Genomic DNA, 18,601 nt, shown 5'->3' on the forward strand with positions numbered 1-18,601 from the left:
TCACATAAGACAGTTTTAACATAGTTTCTTTTAATGGAGCATGTTATAGTTGGTACTCCGGGATCTCCTAGTTTATTAGGTATTCCACCCTTAAAAGTATAATTAGCAAGCATGGTGGAAATTTCAGCTTTCGGTATATTTCTTTTATTAGTAACAATATCTTTCATGTACTTAGCATAAGGATTCATTTTAAGCATATCAGTCAAACGCATGCGCAAGAAGATAGGTCTAATCATTTCAGCAAAGCGCTCAAAATCCTCATCATCCTTTTTCTTGGATGGTTTAGGAGGAAAAGACATGGGTTTCTGAACCCATGGTTCTCTTTCTTTACCATGCTTCCTAGCAACAAAGTCTCTCTTATCATAATGTTGATTCTTTGATTGTGGGTTATCAAGATCAATAGCAGGTTCAATCTCTACCTCATTATTATTGCTAGGTTGAGCATCAACATGAACATCATCATTAACATTATTACTAGGTTCATGTTCATTACCAGATTGTGTTTCAGCATCAGAAATAGAAATATCATTGGGATTCTCAGGTGTGTCTACAACAGGTTCACTAGAAGCATGCAAAGTCCTATCACTTTTATTTTTCTTCCTTTTAGAAGGACTAGGTGCATCTATAGTAGTTCTCTGAGAATCTTGCTCAATTCTCTTAGGATGGACTTCAGGATACAAAGGTTCCTGAGTCATTTTACCACCTCTAGTCATAACTCTAACAGCATTATCATTTTTCTTACTATTTAATTCATTGAGCAAATCATTCTGAGCTTTAAGTACTTGTTCTACTTGAGTGGTAACCATAGAAGCATGTTTACTAAGAAGTTTTAGTTCACCTTTGACATTAGCCATATAATCACTCAAGTGTTCAATCATGTAAGCATTGCGTTTTAGTTCTCTACCAAAATAAGCGCTTAACCATAAAGTTATCAAATTCATCTAAGCATTGGCTAGCAAACTTAGTAGGAGGGATTTCAGCTTTATCATATCTATAGAGAGAATTTACCTTTACCACCTGTGTCGGGTTATCAAGACCATGTGTTTCTTCAATAGGTGATGGATTAAAACCATGTATTTCTTCAACAGGCGGTAAATTAAGACCATGTATTTCTTCAACAGGAGGTAAATTCTTAACATCTTCAGCTTTTATACCTTTTTCCTTCATAGATTTCTTTGCCTCTTGCATATCTTCAGGACTGAGAAATAGAATACCCCTTTTCTTCGGAGTTGGCTTAGGAGTTGGCTCAGGAAGTGTCCAATTATTTTCATTGGTCAACATATTATTCAATAAAATTTCAGCTTCATCTGGTGTTCTTTCCCTAAAAACACAACCAGCACAACTATCTAGGTGGTCTCTGGAAGCATTGGTTAGTCCATTATAAAAGATATCAAGTATTTCATTTTTCTTAAGAGGATGATTGATGACCCACAAGTATAGGGGATCTATCATAGTCCTTTCGATAAGTAAGAGTGTCGAACCCAACGAGGAGCAGAAGGAAATGATAAGCGGTTTTCAGCAAGGTATTCTCTGCAAGCACTGAAATTATAGGTAACAGATAGTTTTGTGATAAGATAATTTGTAACGAGCAACAAGTAACAAAAGTAAATAAAGTGCAGCAAGGTGGCCCAATCCTTTTTGTGGCAAAGGACAAGCCTAGACAAATTCTTATATAGAGAAAATCACTCCCGAGGACACATGGGAATATCGTCAAGCTAGTTTTCATCATGTTCATATGATTCGCGTTCGGTACTTTGATAATCTGATATGTGGGTGGACCGGTGCTTGGGTTCCATACTTACTTGGAAAAGCATCCCACTTATGATTAACCTCTATTGCAAGCATCCGCAACTACAAAAAAAGTATGAAGGTAAATCTAACCATAGCATGAAACATATGGATCCAAATCAACCCCTTACGAAGCAACGCATAAACTAGGGTTTAAGCTTCTGTCACTCTAGCAACCCATCATCTACTTATTACTTCCCAATGCCTTCCTCTAGGCAAAAATAATGTTGAAGTGTCATGTAGTCGACGTTCACATAACACCACTAGAGGAGAGACAACATACATCTCATCAAAATATCGAATGAATACCAAATTCACATGACTACTAATAACAAGACTTCTCCCATGTCCTCAGGAACAAACGTAACTACTCACAAAGCACATTCATGTTCATAATCAGAGGAGTATTAATATGCATATAGGATCTGAACATATAATCGTCCACCAAATAAACCAACTAGCATCAACTACAAGGAGTAATTAACACTACTAGCAACCCACAGGTACCAATCCCAGGCTTGGACACAAGAATTGGATATGAGAGATGAACTAGGGTTTGAGAGGAGATGGTGCTGGTGAAGATGTTGATGGAGATTGACCCCCTTCCGATGAGAGGATCATTGGTGATGACGATTGTTGTGATTTCCCCCTCCCAGAGGGAAGTGTCCCCGGCAGAATAGCTCCGCCAGAGCCCTAGATTGGTTCCGCCAAGGTTCCGCCTCGTGGCGGCGGAGTCTCGTCCCGAAAGCTTGCTTATGATTTTTTCCTCAACGAAGGACTCCAGATAGCAGAAGATGGGAATCGGAGGGCCACCAGGGGGCCCACGAGGCAGGGGGCGCGCCCAGGGGGGTAGGGCGCGCCCCCCACCCTCACGGCCAGGGTGTGGCCCCCCTCTGGAACTTCTTGCGCTCAGTATTTTTTATATATTCTCAAAATGACTTCCGTGAAGTTTCACAAGTTTTGGAGCTGTGCCGAATAGGTCTCTAATATTTGGTCCTTTTCCAGCCCAGAATCCCAGTTGTCGGCATTCTCCATCTTTATGTAAACCTTGTAAAATACGAGAGAATAGGCATAAGTATTGTGACATAATGTGTAATAACAGCCCATAATGCAATAAATATCGACATAAAAGCATGATGCAAAATGGACGTATCAACTCCCCCAAGCTTAGACCTCGCTTGTCCTCAAGCGAAAGCCGAAATCGAAAAATATGTCCACATGTTTAGAGATAGAGGTGTCGATAAAAATAAAATACGGACATGAGGGCATCATGATCATTCTTAGAACAACAATTTATATAATTCTTGTCATATGATCTCTTATGCGAGAGTAACAATTCAATCACAATTTCAAGTATGAATCATAAACTTCATTGAAAACTAACAAACAATAATCTCAGTCATTGGAGCAATTGCAATTTATCATAACATAGGAAAGAGTCAATATAAGAGCTTTTCAGCAAGTCCACATACTCAACTATCATATAGTCTTTCACAATTGCTAACACTCACGCAATACTTATGGGTATGGAGTTTTAATCGGACACAAATAAAGATAGGGGCTTATAGTTTTGCCTCCCAACATTTTACCTCAAGGATAATGTAAACAATAATAGTTCATGAAAACTCGCATCCAATTAGCCATATATACCAGGATCTTTCCAACATGTTGTGCTTGCCAAAAGATAAAATGTAAAAAGGAAGGGTGAAGATCACCATGACTCTTATGCAAGGTAGAAGATAAAAGTAAAAGATAGGCCCTTCGTAGAGGGAAGCAGAGGTTGTCATGCGCTTTTATGGTTGGATGCACAAAATCTTAATGTGAAAGAACGTCACTTTATATTGCCACTTGTGATATGGACCTTTATTATGCATTCTGTCGCTTTTATTTCTTCCGTATCACACATCGTATAAAGCTTATTTTCTCCCACACTAATAAGTCATACATATTTAGAGGGCATTTTTTATTGCTTGCACCGATGACAACTTACATGAGGGATCTTACCCAATCCATAGGTAAGCATGGTGGACTCTCATGGCAAAACTGGTTTAAGGGTGTTTGGAAGCACAAGTAGTATCTCTACTTGGTGCAAAGAATTTGGCTAGCATGAGGGGAAAGGCAAGCTCAATCATGTTGGATGATCCATGACAATATAATTTATCTCAGATGTAAGAAAACATAACCCATTACGTTGTCTTCCTTGCCCAACGTCACTCTTTAGCATGTCATATTTTAATGAGTGCTCACAATCATAAAAGATGTCCAAGATAGTGTATTTATATGTGAAGACCTCTCTTTCTTTATTACTTCCTATTAATTGCAACGATGACCAAAACTATGTTTGTCAACTCTCAACAACTTTTATTCATTATACTCTTTCTATGTGAGCTCATTACTCTTCATAAGATCCATATGATCTCTTTGTTTCTTTTTATTCATTTCTCTTTTATTTTATTCACTCAATATTATGGCAAAATAATCAAGCCCTTGACTCAACACTAATCTCTATTATAAATATCTCACGGACTCGATTACATAGAAGGATCATAATGTAAAACTCAAAACTAGATCATACTAAAACTTTATTCTACTAGATCAAGATATTACCAAAAGGATCGAACTAAGAAAAACGGTAAAGATAAAAGTGATGGTGATAAGATACCGGGGCACTCCCCCAAACTTGGCAGTTGCCAAGGGGAGTGCCCATACCAGATACTCAATTCTTCTTTGTTGGTGGAGAGGGTGGAGTTTTTGATGATGTAGGCTTGTTCCTTAATTTGTGCTTGAGGACAGGATTTTGATCCCTTAGGTCATCAATCTCCTACTCAAGGCTTAATATCTTCTTGCATAATTCCTGTTTGTTTTCCTGCAAGAGGCGAAAAGGGATAAACTCGATCTTAGGTTTCTTTGCTCTATCAGGGAGGCTTGACTTTTTGAACTCCACATGCATGTCCCCAGGTTGAGGTAATGGGACTTCATCTTCATCAGAGCTCGTCTCCTCCCTTCCCTTGGGTTCATAGTCCTCTTATTCCTCCATAGTCCAACCACAATGCTCCACATCCCCATAGACCTTAGGATCTGCAAGGTAGTTAGCCACATAGCTTTCTCCTTCCGAATCCTGGGACGACATGTTGCTCTAATCTGCAGCAGGACAGCTCGAAACAAAGACATGAGATATTTGCTTGATACAGGAGTCAAAACCTTCGGGAGATTATATAATGAATTTTTACTGACCAAAATACGTAACATGCAAGAAAATGGAGTCCAGAGAGCACACAAGGTACCCACGAGGCAGGGGGCGCGCCCAGGGGGGTAGGGTGTGCCCTCCACCCTCGTGGAGCCCTCATGTCTTTCCTGGACTGTTTCTTATTTTTCTATTTTTCTAAATATTCCAAAATGGAGAAAAATTGCCATTAGAACTATTTTGGAGTCGGTTTACTTACCGTATCACATACCTATTCCTTTTCGGAGTCTGAAACGTTCCGGAAAGTGTCCCTTATGTATTCCTCCGGGGTTACGGTTTCAATAACATTGGATTCAACATTTATAGGATTACCTGAGATATAGTGTTTGATTCTTTGACCGTTCACCACCTTCGGGTTTGTGCCTTCGAAGTTGTTGATTTTTATGGCACCGGAATGATAGACCTCCTCGATAACATAAGGACCTTCCCATTTAGAGAGAAGCTTTCCTGCAAAAAATCTTAAACGAGAGTTTTATAGCAATACATAATCGCCTACATTAAACTCACGCTTTTGTATCCTTTTGTCATGCCATCTTTTAACCTTTTCTTTAAACAATTTGGCATTTTCATAGGCTTGGGTTCTCCATTCATCAAGTGAGCTAATGTCAAATAACCTTTTCCCACCGGCAAATTTGAAATATTAGTTGAGCTCTTTAATAGCCCAATAAGCCTTATGTTCTAGTTCGAGGGGTAAGTGACATGTTTTTCCATAAACCATTTTATACGGAGACATACCCATAGGATTTTTATATGTAGTTCTATAGGCCCATAATACATCATCAAGTTTCTTGGACCAATTCTTTCTAGATCTATTAACAGTCTTTTGCAAAATTAATTTGAGTTCTCTATTACTCAATTCTACTTGACCACTAGACTGTGGGTGATAAGGAGATACAATTCTATGATTAACATCATACTTAGCAAGCATTTTACGGAAAGCACCATGAATAAAATGTGAACCACCATCAGTCATTAAGTACCTAGGGACTCCAAACCTTGGAAAAATGACTTGTTTAAGCATAGAGGTGTTATGATCAGCACTACTATTTGGAATAGCTTCTACCCACTTAGTAACGTAATCAACAGCAACTAAAATATGTGTATATCCATTAGAGGCAGGAAAAGGCCCCATATAATCAAAGCCCCAAACATCAAATGGTTCAATAACAAGTGAATAATTCATAGGCATTTCTTGACGTCTACTAATATTACCAATTCTTTGACATTCATCACAAGACAAGACAAACTTATGGGCATCCTTGAAGAGAGTAGGCCAATAAAAACCGGAGTGCAATACCTTGTGTGCAGTTCTATCTCCAGCATGGTGTCCTCCATAAGCCTCGGAGTGACACTTGCATAGGATTTGTTCCTATTCATGCTCAGGTACACAACATCTAATAACACCATCTACTCCTTCTTTATAAAGATGTGGATCATCCCAGAAGTAATGTCGTAAATCATAGAAAAACTTTTTCTTTTGTTGGTATGTGAAACTAGGTGGTATAAACTTAGCAACAATGTAATTAGCATAATTAGCATACCATGGAGCAGTGTGAGAAGCATTTATGACATTTAATTGTTCATCAGGAAAGCTATCATCAATAGGTAGTGGGTCATCAAGCACATTTTCTAACCTAGACAAGTTGTCTGCAACGGGGTTCTCAGCTCCCTTTCTATCAATGATATGCAAATCAAATTCTTGTAGCAAGAGAACCCATCTAATAAGTCTAGGTTTAGCATCTTTCTTTTCCATAAGATATTTAATAGCAGCATGATCAGTGTGAATAGTTACTTTAGAATCAACAATATAAGGTCTGAACTTATCACAAGCAAATACAACTACTAAGAATTCTTTTTCAGTTGTAGCATAATTTCTCTGGGCATTGTCTAGAGTTTTACTACCATATTGAATAACATTTAATTTATTATCAACTCTTTGCCCTAGAACAACACCTACAACATAATCACTAGCATCACACATAATTTCAAAAGGTAAATTCCAATCAGGTGGCTGAACAATAGGTGCGGAGATCAATGCTTTCTTAAGTATTTCAAATGCTTCTACACAATCATTATCAAAGATAAATGGTATATCTTTTTGTAATAAATTAGTCAGAGGCCGAGAAATTTTTGAGAAGTCCTTAATGAACCTCCTATAAAAAACGGCATGACCAAGGAAACTTCTTATACCTTTGATGTCCTTGGGACACGGCATCTTTTCAATAGCATCAACTTTAGCTTTATCAACTTCAATGCCCCTTTCAGAAATTTTGTGCCCCAAGACAATACCTTCATTAACCATAAAGTGGCATTTCTCCCAATTCAAGAAAAGGTCAGTTTCTTCACATCTCTGCAAAACTTGATCAAGGTTGCTTAAGCAATCATCAAAAGAGGATCCATAAACGGAGAAATCATCCATGAATACCTCACATATCTTTTCACAAAAATCAGAAAATATATCCATCATGCATCTTTGAAAGGTAGCAGGTGCATTACATAAACCAAAAGGCATACGTCTATAAGCAAAAGTACCGAAAGGACAAGTAAAAGTGGTCTTAGATTGATCATCAGCTAATACATGTATTTGAGAGAAACCAGAATAACCATCTAGAAATCAAAAATGTGTATGTTTGGATAATCTTTCTAGCATTTGATCAATAAAAGGTAAGGGGTAATGATCTTTTTTAGTAGCCTTATTTAATTTGCGGAAATCAATTAACATCCTATAACCTGTAATAATTCTTTGCGGAATTAATTCATCTTTATCATTAGGAATGACAGTAATACCTCCCTTCTTAGGAACACAATGGACATGACTTACCCACTGACTATCAGCAACGGGATAAATTATACCTGCCTCAAGGAGCTTTAGTATTTCTTTTCTTACCACTTCTTTCATCTTAGGATTCATCCATCGTTGATGATCAATAACTGGTTTGGCATCTTTCTCCAAATTTATTTTGTGTTGACATAGAGTGGGACTAATGCCCTTAAGATCATCAAGAGTATATCCAATAGCAGCACGGTGCTTCTTCAGAATTTTCAATAATTTTTCTTCCTCCCTATCTGAAAGGTTAGCACTAATAATAATAGGATATACCTTCTAGTATTCAAGATAAGCATATTTAAGATTCTCAGGCAAAGGTTTAAGATCAAACACGGGATCACCCTTGGGTGGAGGAGGATCCCCTAAGATTTCAACAAGCAAGTTATGTTTCAGAATAGGTCCATGTTTAAAGAACACTTCATCTATTTCCCTTCTTTCATCATATACATATCATTCTCATGGTCTAGTATATATTGTTCTAAAGGATCACTAGGATGTACGGCAATAGAATCAAGACCAATAATTTCATCTTTACTAGGCAATTCTTCTTCATGGTGTTGTCTACGAAATTTAGAAATGTTGAACTCATGAGACATATCACCTAAACCAATAGTAATAACATCCTTTTTGCAGTCTATCCTAGCATTAACAGTGTTTAAGAAGGGTCTACAAAATATAATGGGGCCAAAGCTATCTTGTGGGGAACCAAGAACAAGAAAATCAGCAGGATATTTAGTTTTCCCACACAAGACTGCAACGTCTCTAACAATCCCAATTGGTGAAATAGTATCCCTATTGGCAAGTTTAATTGTGACATCAATATCTTCTAACTCAGCAGGTGCAATATCATGCATAATTTCTTTGTATAAGTCAATAGGTATTGCACTAGCACTGGCACCCATATCACACAAGCCATGATAACAATGATCTCCTATTTTAACAGAAATAACAGGCATGCCTACCACAAGTCTATGTTTACCTTTAGCACAAGGTTTAGCAATTCTAGCAGTTTCATCGCAGAAATAAATAACATGCCCATCAATATTATCAGCCAAGAGATCCTTAGCAATAGCAATATTAGGTTCAACTTTAACTTGTTCAGGAGGTGTATAGGTTCTAATATTGCTTTTATGAACCACAGTTGAAGCTTTAGCATGATCTTTTATCCTAGCAGGAAAAGGTGGTTTCTCAACATAAGCAGTAGGAACAATAGGATCATTATAAGTGATAGTCTTTTCTTCAACTTTAATAGGTGCAGCTACTTTTACTTCTATGGGAGGATCCTATCTGAACCACTTCTCCTTAGGGAGATCAACATGAGTAGCAAAAGATTCACAGAAAGAAGCTACTATCTCAGAGTCAAGTCCATATTTAGTGGCTAATTTACGAAAAACACTGTATCCATAAAATATTTAACACAATCAAACTTAGGTGTCATACCTGACTCCTTACCTTCATCGAGATCCCAATTTTCAGAGTTGCGTTTAATTCTTTCCAATAAATCCCATTTTAATTCAATAGTCTTCATCATAAAAGAGCCAGCACAAGAAGTATCGAGCATGGTGCGGTTGTTATCAGAAAGCCGAGCATAAAAAATTTGAATAATCATTTCTCTTGAGAGCTCATGATTGGGGCATGAATATAACATTGATTTAAGCCTCCCCCAGAGCTTGAGCGATGTTTTCTCCTTCGCCAGGCCAAAAATCATATATATAATTACGATCACAATGAACAAGATGCATAGGATAAAACTTCTGATGAAATTCCAATTTCAATCATTTGTAGTTCCATGATCCCATATCATCACATAGCCTATACCATGTTAATGCGTCTCCCTCCAAAGATAAAGGGAATACCTTCTTCTTGATAACATCATCGGGCATACCTGCAAGCTTAAATGATCCACAAACTTCATCCACATATATTAGGTGCTCATGAGGATGTAATGTTCCATCTCCTGCAAAAGGATTAGCTAGCAGTTTTTCTATCATACCCAAAGGAATTTCAAAGCAGACATTTTCATTTTCAGTAGGTGCAGTAGGTTCAGTAGGTTGAGGAGCAACTCTTTGCTCTACTGGTCGGGGTGAAGATACCCCGAACAAGCCCCTCAGAGGATTACTTTCCATAGTAACAAGTGACAGTAAATTTCAGCACACTATATAAAAATTTCCTTACCAAATTCCACCTACCAAAGGCGCTTCACCCCCCGGCAACGGCGCCAGAAAAGAGTCTTGATGACCCACAAGTATAGGAGATCTATCATAGTCCTTTCGATAAGTAAGACTGGTGAACCCAACGAGGAGCAGATGGAAATGATAAGCGGTTTCAGCAAGGTATTCTCTGCAAGCACTGAAATTATAGGTAACAGATAGTTTTGTGATAAGATAATTGGTAACGAGCAACAAGTAACAAAACTAAATAAAGTGCAGCAAGGTGGCCCAATCCTTTTGGTGGCAAAGGACAAGCCTGGACAAATTCTTATATAGAGAAAAGCGCTCCCGAGGACACATGGGAATATCATCAAGCTAGTTTTCATCACGTTCATATGATTCACGTTTGGTACTTTGATAATCTGATATGTGGGTGGACCGGTGCTTGTGTGCCATCCTTACTTGGACAAGCATCCCACTTATGATTAACCTCTATTGCAAGCATCCGCAACTACAACAAAACTATTAAGGTAAACCTAACCATAGCATGAAACATATGGATCCAAATCAACCCCTTACGAAGCAACACATAAACTAGGGTTTAAGCTTCTGTCACTCTAGCAACCCATCATCTACTTATTACTTCCCAATGCCTTCCTCTAGGCCCAAATAATGGTGAAGTGTCATGTAGTCGACGTTCACATAACACCACTAGAGGAGAGACAACATACATCTCATCAAAATATCGAACGAATACCAAATTCACATGACTACTAATAACAAGACTTCTCCCATGTCCTCAGGAACAAACGTAACTACTCACAAAGCATATTCATGTTCATAATCAGAGGAGTATTAATATGCATATAGGATCTGAACATATGATCTTCCACCAAATAAACCAACTAGCATAAACTACAAGGAGTAATTAACACTACTAGCAACCCACAGGTACCAATCCCAAGCTTGGAGACAAGAATTGGATACAAGAGATGTCACACCCTAGCTAGTTCAAGCATTAGAGTGTGCATCATGTTTAATTTTATCTTAAATTTGAAATGGGGATGACAGAACCCCCAGCACCCCCCTGGAACAACTAGGATTTACTAAAAACTTTTTCAATGAACCTGAAATGCCCTTCTAAAAAGCCCACCCTTTTTGTTTTGGGTTAAAACCTTTGACAAAAATGGTGCACATTTTTCTAGGACATCTAAGGTCATTGGATTAATCCTTATGGTATTTGCATTTGGGCATTTAAATGCTATAAAATATTTTAAATGCTCAAATAATCATAAACTAAAATGTTTGCTGCTGGATATATTCTAAGCAGTGTCCATGATTAATTTTATGATTTATGGTAATGCCCTGGCATTTTTAATAAAGCCCGGAAGCTACAGAAATAATAGAATAATAAGAAAAACAGAAAAAGAGAGAGAGAGAGAGAGAGAAACTTACCAGGCGCAGCCAAGCTAACTCACCAGCCGGCCCACCTGGCGGCCCAACACTATGCTGGCCCGCGCCAGCCAGCTGCTTCTTTCCCGCCAGGCAGGCAGGGAGGTGACGCCGGCGTGCCCGAGCTCGCCACGGCGTCACCTGCTTGCCGCCCGCGCCCCTGGACGCCTCCACGTCGCACCCCGAAGCCCCTGGACACGCCATTCCCCCCTGTCTCTCTCCCCTTGCCGTTCTCTAGCATGGCCGATGCTCCTATCGCCGCACCATCGTCGTAGCCGCGCCCTCCGTCGTCCTCGCGCTGCGCCATCGTGTCCATGAGCTCCGCCGTCGTCGACTACATCGAGTAGGCCGAGCCCCGAGCGCTCGCTCGCCCCGGAGACGCTGCACCGAGCTCGTCCTCAACTCCGGCCACCGGAGATCCCTTTTGCCGCCCCTGCCGCATCAGCTCATCCCCGACCTCTCCGACTGCCTCGACGAGACCCCCGTGAGCTCAGCCACCTCCCCACCCTCTCCGTTCTCTCCCTCAAGCCCCGGAGCGACCGCACGTAGCTCACCCGCACGCACCGCCGCGGAACTCGTCGCCGACGAGGCTCCGGCCACCCAAAGGCCGCGCCACCCTGTCCACTGGTCCTACCGCACCTCCAGGAGCTCAACGCACCATTCCACGCGCCTCCCCGTGCCCCCTAGCGACTAGCACGACCTCACCCGAGCTCCGGCCGCCGCCAAACTCGTCGTCGGCGACGTTTCCGGCCACCCCAGCTCCACCCACTGCCACCACTCGACGCGGCTTCCTCCCCGCATCACGTAGATAGTCTCCGCCGTCCTTTTGGTCACCGGAGTGCAAATCCCGCGCTGCTCCGCCGCGTCTGGCCTCGCCGGCGGCTAGACGCCGACGAGTTGACCCTGTTTGACCCTGTGTGGGCCCAGGTTGACCCCTCCCCCTGAGTCTATGACAGGTGGGGCCAGTCTGCTAATTAGTTTAGGATTAGTTTTAACTAATTTTAATTAGTTTAGTCACTGACATGTGGGCCCAGGCCCCACTGACAGCTAATTGGTGTTAATTTAATTCTGTTAATTAGCTGAGTCACTGACAGACAGGGCCCACCAGTCAGGTTTGACCTGGCCGACCCAGTTGACCTGCTGACGTCACATCTGTGTTATGCTGATGCATTAATTCAATAACTGGATTTATTCTTTAATAGGAAATTCCAGAAAATAGCCAAAACTTCTAAAAATCATAGAAAATCAACCATAGCTCCAAATGCAAAGATTTATATATGAAAAATGATCAGAAAAATTTAATCTATCCATCTGTAATGGTTTCATGCATGAGAAAACAAGTTAACCTTGCTGTTTAAGCAGAATAAGGTAATGCACTAATAAGGCCATGTTAAATGAGCTAACATTTGAATCTTTGATTCAAATGAGTTCATTCCATCCTGTTTTAGCTTGCATTAGGCCAAGACACATTCATTTTGCCATGTCATAGCATGCATCATATTGTTGCATATTGTCATGTGTTGATTATGTTCAGTGTGTCTTTCGTGGTAGGTTCTGCCTCCGAGGATAACCCCGAGTATCCGTCTGAAGGGCAGTACCCTACTACCACTACAACAGGCAAGCAACCCATTGTTCATTCTGATACAAACCCATGTTCTCGCTTCTGCTCTTGTTTACTGCATTAAGACAACGCGATTCAAACTGCTGTGTGCTACAGTAGTTGAACCCTTATCCTCTGCATGACCTGTCATTGCCACAGTAACTAGATGAAACCCACTAGCATGTGTAGGAGTTGATTGAGCCATGTATGTGATTCGTACCTTGCTATGCCTGCTATGCTTAGAGTTGTGTCAGGTCTGGTTCATCTGGGTGATGGGCTAGAGTGAAATGATTATGTCGGTAATGTGCGGGATGTGTTGAACATGTTTTGGTAAAGGTATCGATGAGAGGCCATGTAGGAGTACATGGTGGGTTGTTTCATTGAGGTCGTCCATAAGAACTGAGATCTGCATGTGATTTAAGATGCAGTTACTACCATACATTGGGCCCGAAAACAATGGACCCTCTCGACTTCTTAATCACCCTAGTACTCTGTCCAGGAGTTGCAAATAGTTTCTGGTGTTTGTAGGTTATGTGTTGGCGGCCGTGCGTAGCGCTGACCCTAGGGGTGGTCTATGTTGCGGTAGATACACCATGGCACGGTGTACCGAGTCACCCGTTTGGTGTCTCGGGAACCCTGTTCACATCGTTCGGGGCCGTATGTGGAAACCTCGGCCGGACTCCCTGCGGATGGAACCTGGATAGGCGATACACCTGGACTAGAGACTTGAGTGTTTGGTAGGCCGTGGCCGACACCCTCGTTGGGCTTCCGCTTGAAGGTTGCCGAGTACATGTCGTGTAAACGGCGGTAAGTGGTGAAAGCGTGTATGAAGAAGTACACCCCTGCAGGGTATAAAACTATTCGAATAGCCGCGCCCGCGGTAAAGGACTACTTGGTTGCCTATACAGTTCATAGACAAGTTAATGGTTACTACTAAAAGACTCAAGATAAGTGTGAGTACCGAGGATGGCCCTCTCGTAGGATGACGAGGGAGGATCCCCGGTGGAGTATTGTGAAAGTGCAACTATCCCTAGGTGGTTTTGGTAATTCATAACAACATATAGCTCATTGAGCTAATGCTATTCCAAGATGATTATTTCAGGAAAGCTCAATGATTGGCATGGCATGGATGTGAAAGTGGAACCCTCAAAATGCTAAGGACAAAGGATTGGCTCAAGCTCAAAAGCTCAAGACTCTTCATCTTACATTTTAGTGATCCAAGATCACATTGAGTCTTTAGGAAAAGCCAATACTATCAAGGAGGGATGAGGTGTTGCTTAATGAGCCTCTTGCTTCATGTGCTTAGTGATATGCTCCAAAACCCTCAACTACTTTCCCATATCCACATATGACCTAAACCCTAAGCCAAACTCGGTCATACCGATTCTTTCTATCCGGCGCCACCGAGTTTCACTTGTCATAAGCCACTGCCAAACCCTAGCAAATCGGTTCTACCGATAGGGATCTCGGTCTCACCGAGATGGGATTGCAAACTCTCTGTTTCCCTTTCGTAACTTTTCGGTCTCACCGAAAGAGCGAATCGGTCCCACCGAGATTGCAATGTAAATTCAGTGTTTCCTTTTTGTAACTTTTCGATCCCACCGAAAGAGCAAATCGGTCCCACCGAGTTTGCCTGACCAACTCTCTGGTTAGCTAATTACCAAAATTGCTCACCGAGTTTGTGTAATCGGTCTCACCGAGATTGCGTTATGCCCAAACCCTAACCATATCGGTCCTACCGAGTTGCATGTCAGTCCCACCGAAAATCTCTAACGGTCACTAGGTTTATCTTTTCGGTCCGACCGAGTTTGTTGATTCGGTCCCACCGAGATTGGAAAACTGTGTGTAACGGTTGGATTTTGTGTGGAGGCTATATATACCCCTCCACCTCCTCTTCATTCATGGAGAGAGCCATCAGAACACATACACAATTCCAACTCATATGTTCTGAGAGAGAACCACCTACTCATGTGTTGAGACCAAGATATTCCATTCCTACCATATGAATCTTGATCTCTAGCCTTCCCCAAGTTGCTTTCCACTCAAATCTTCTTTCCACAAAATCCAAATCCTATGAGAGAGAGTTGAGTGTTGGGGAGACTATCATTTGAAGCATAAGAGCAAGGAGTTCATTACCTACACACCATTTGTTACTTCTTGGAGAGTGGTGTCTCCTAGATTGGCTAGGTGTCACTTGGGAGCCTCCGACAAGATTGTGGAGTTGACCCAAGGAGTTTGTAAGGGCAAGGAGATCACCTACTTCGTGAAGATATACCGCTAGTGAGGCAAGTCCTTCGTGGGCGATGGCCATGGTGGGATAGACAAGGTTGCTACTTCGTGGACCCTTTGTGGGTGGTTGCTTCTTCGCGGACCCTTCATGGGTGGAGCCCTCCGTGGACTCGCGCAACCGTTACCCTTTGTGGGTGGAGCCCTCCGTGGACTCGCGCAACCGTTACCCTTCGTGGGTTGAAGTCTCCATCAACGTGGATGTAGGATAGCACCACCTATCCGAACCACGGGAAAAACATCCGTGTCTCCAACTGCGTTTGAATTCTCCAAACCCTTCCCTTTACATTCTTGCAAGTTGCATGCTTTACTTTCCGCTGCCAATATACTCTTTGCATGCTTGCTTGAATTGTGTGATGATTGCTTGACTTGTCCTACAATAGCTAAAATCTGCCAAGAACTAAAATTGGGAAAAGGCTAAGTTTTTATTTGGTCAAGTAGTCTAATCACCCCCCCTCTAGACATACTTTCGATCCTACAAGTGGTATCAAAGCTTTGGTCTCCATTTGCTTTGATATCCATAGCTTTTGGTGGTCATAGCCTTGGTTTCACAACCTAGGAGAGTATGGCGTCTAGCGAGGGAAATTATCACCGTAGAGGTCCTTACTTTGATGGTACTAATTTTGCTAGTTGGAAGCATAAAATGAAAATGCATATTCTTGGACATAACCCCGCCGTTTGGGCTATTGTGTGTGTTGGTTTGCAAGGTGACTTCTTTGATGGGAAAGAACCAAACCGTGAAGCTACCGCGGATGAGTTGAAGATGTTGCAATACAATGCTCAAGCTTGTGATATTCTCTTCAATAGATTGTGCCCCGAAGAATTCAACAAAATCAGCCGTCTTGAGAATGCAAAGGAAATTTGGGACACTTTGATTGATATGCACGAAGGTACCGACTCCGTCAAGGAATCCAAGTTGGATGTGCTTCAAAGTCAACTTGACAAGTTCAAAATGAAGGATGGTGAAGGTGTCGCTGAAATGTACTCTAGGCTTGCTCTCATCACAAATGAGATTGTTGGCTTAGGAAGTGAAGAGATGACCGATAGATTCATCATCAAGAAGATTCTAAGAGCCTTGGATGGAAAATATGATACCGTGTGCACATTGATCCAAATGATGCCCAATTACAAAGATCTCAAGCCAACGGAGGTGATTGGAAGAATTGTTGCTCATGAGATGTCACTTAAGGATAAAGAGGAACTTCACAACAAATAAAGTGGTGCCTACAAAGCCTCATGTGAAGCCCCTACATCATCAAGTGAGAAACAAAACTTCAATGAAGAATTGAGCTTAATGGTGAAGAACTTCAACAAGTTCTACAAGAGTAGAAGCAAAGATAGAAGCTTCAAGTCAAGGTCCTACAATGACAAAAGATCTTCTAGTCGAGAGCGAAACTGCTACAGTTGTGGAAGACCCGGACACTATTCCAATGAGTGTACGGCTCCCTACAAGAGAAGAGAAGATTCTCCAAAAAGAAGAAGCAAAGAATCACCACCAAGAGAGAGAAGGAGTAGAGAAGATCGTTATGAACGAAGATACTCACGGAGAAGCAAGGATTCAGAAAGGAAGGAAAAATCATCAAGGAGCTACACAAAACGAAGACATCAAGCTCATGTTGGTGAATGGGTATCCGGCTCCGACTCCGACAGCCACTCCGAGAGAAGTTATCGCTCCGACTCCGAAGATACTCAAGATGAAGGTGTTGCCGGTCTAGCACTTGTGTCAACCAACTCCTACGACATATTTGACTCACCAAATGAAGGAATTGGAAGATGCTTCATGACCAAAGGTCCTAAGGTAACACACCCCGAGTATGTTGATTTCAATAGTGATGAAGATGACTTGTTAGGTGATGATTTGCTTGTTGACAACTCTAGTGATGAATACTATGATGAAACGTCAATTAATCATGCTAATCAAGATAAAACGAATGACAATGATAAGGAGAAGATTGAGGCTCTAACTAAAGAACTAAACACTCTTAAGTTAGCTCATGAAACTATCTTCGAAGATCATCGAGAACTTTTAAGAGCTCATGAGAAATTACGCTTTAAAAAGCTCAATCTTGAGCAAGAGCATGAGTTCTTAAAAGCAATCAATGATGATCTTCGCAAGAAAAGTTCTCCTTACATTGCCAAGCGTTTACTCTTATCCACTTACATGCCTCAAGTCAAGTCTAGTAACAAGAACAAGAAAGATTCTTCCTCTAGCAGTAACAATGATCATGCTAAATCCAATATTGTTGCTTCTAGTAGTTCTCTTGATTCCACTAATGATTCTCTTAGCCAAGTTACACTTGAGCAAGAAAATAGCTTATTGAAGGGAATTATAGAGAAAGGAGTGTACAAAAGCCTTGCCGGGAGTAAGCAATTCGAGGAAATTGTGCGCAAGCAAGGAATGCACCGGAAGAATCAAGGTGTTGGTTTTGAACGAAAGTTCAATGCCAATGGAATAGAGTGGGAAGAAGATCAATACCCCAAGACAAAGTTTGTTCCTCAACAAGATAAGTATGATACTTCTTTCAAGGGGACACAAGCTCAAGATGATCTTCCACCACAAGACTACAAGCAAGAAGGAAAGGACAAGCTTCAAGAGGAAATTGATGCATTTGAAGAAGCTCCTAAGACCTTAGTCAAGTGGATTCCCAAGACTACTTCAAGTTCCACTTCATCAAGTATGACTACAACTCCAAGGATTCCCATCAAGATGGTGTGGATCCAAAATAAGAAGAACTAAAGAGTTCTTGAGGGTGACTCCGCCAACATACTTCACTCTTATCATTTTGGCAAGAACAAGTGCAATCAACTTCCACATCTTGCACTAGTTCAAGGAGTCACAAACCCTCTTGTTGGTAAGACAAGGGACAAGGTAACCTAAAAGTTTTCATGGACATCATCTTGTGTGTGCATCACTCTATGTCTATGGATATCCTTGTTTGTTCCTTGTGGGACTAACCCATGTAGGTATTGAAAGTGCAATTCACTCAAATGGATAGCTCCAAGTGATCTACATCAACATTGAGCATCCACATCTTCAACATCTACATGAAGTCATCATCGACAAAACCCGAGGTTAGTTCATCCCTCTAAAGGGGGATATCACATCTAGGGGGAGCTTTACTCTAAGACTTGAGCTAAAGCAACTCTAAATATGTGAACGCAACAATGCTTTATGTAAAAGTGGCAACCCCACTTGAGCTTAAACGATGAGTATGACCTATGATCAAGTGTTCTCACTTGACTCCTAAGTCAAT

Source organism: Triticum urartu, chromosome 2A (genome assembly GCF_056163025.1).
Source record: "Triticum urartu cultivar PI428250 chromosome 2A, HENAU_Tu73, whole genome shotgun sequence".
Taxonomy (NCBI): domain Eukaryota; kingdom Viridiplantae; phylum Streptophyta; class Magnoliopsida; order Poales; family Poaceae; genus Triticum; species Triticum urartu.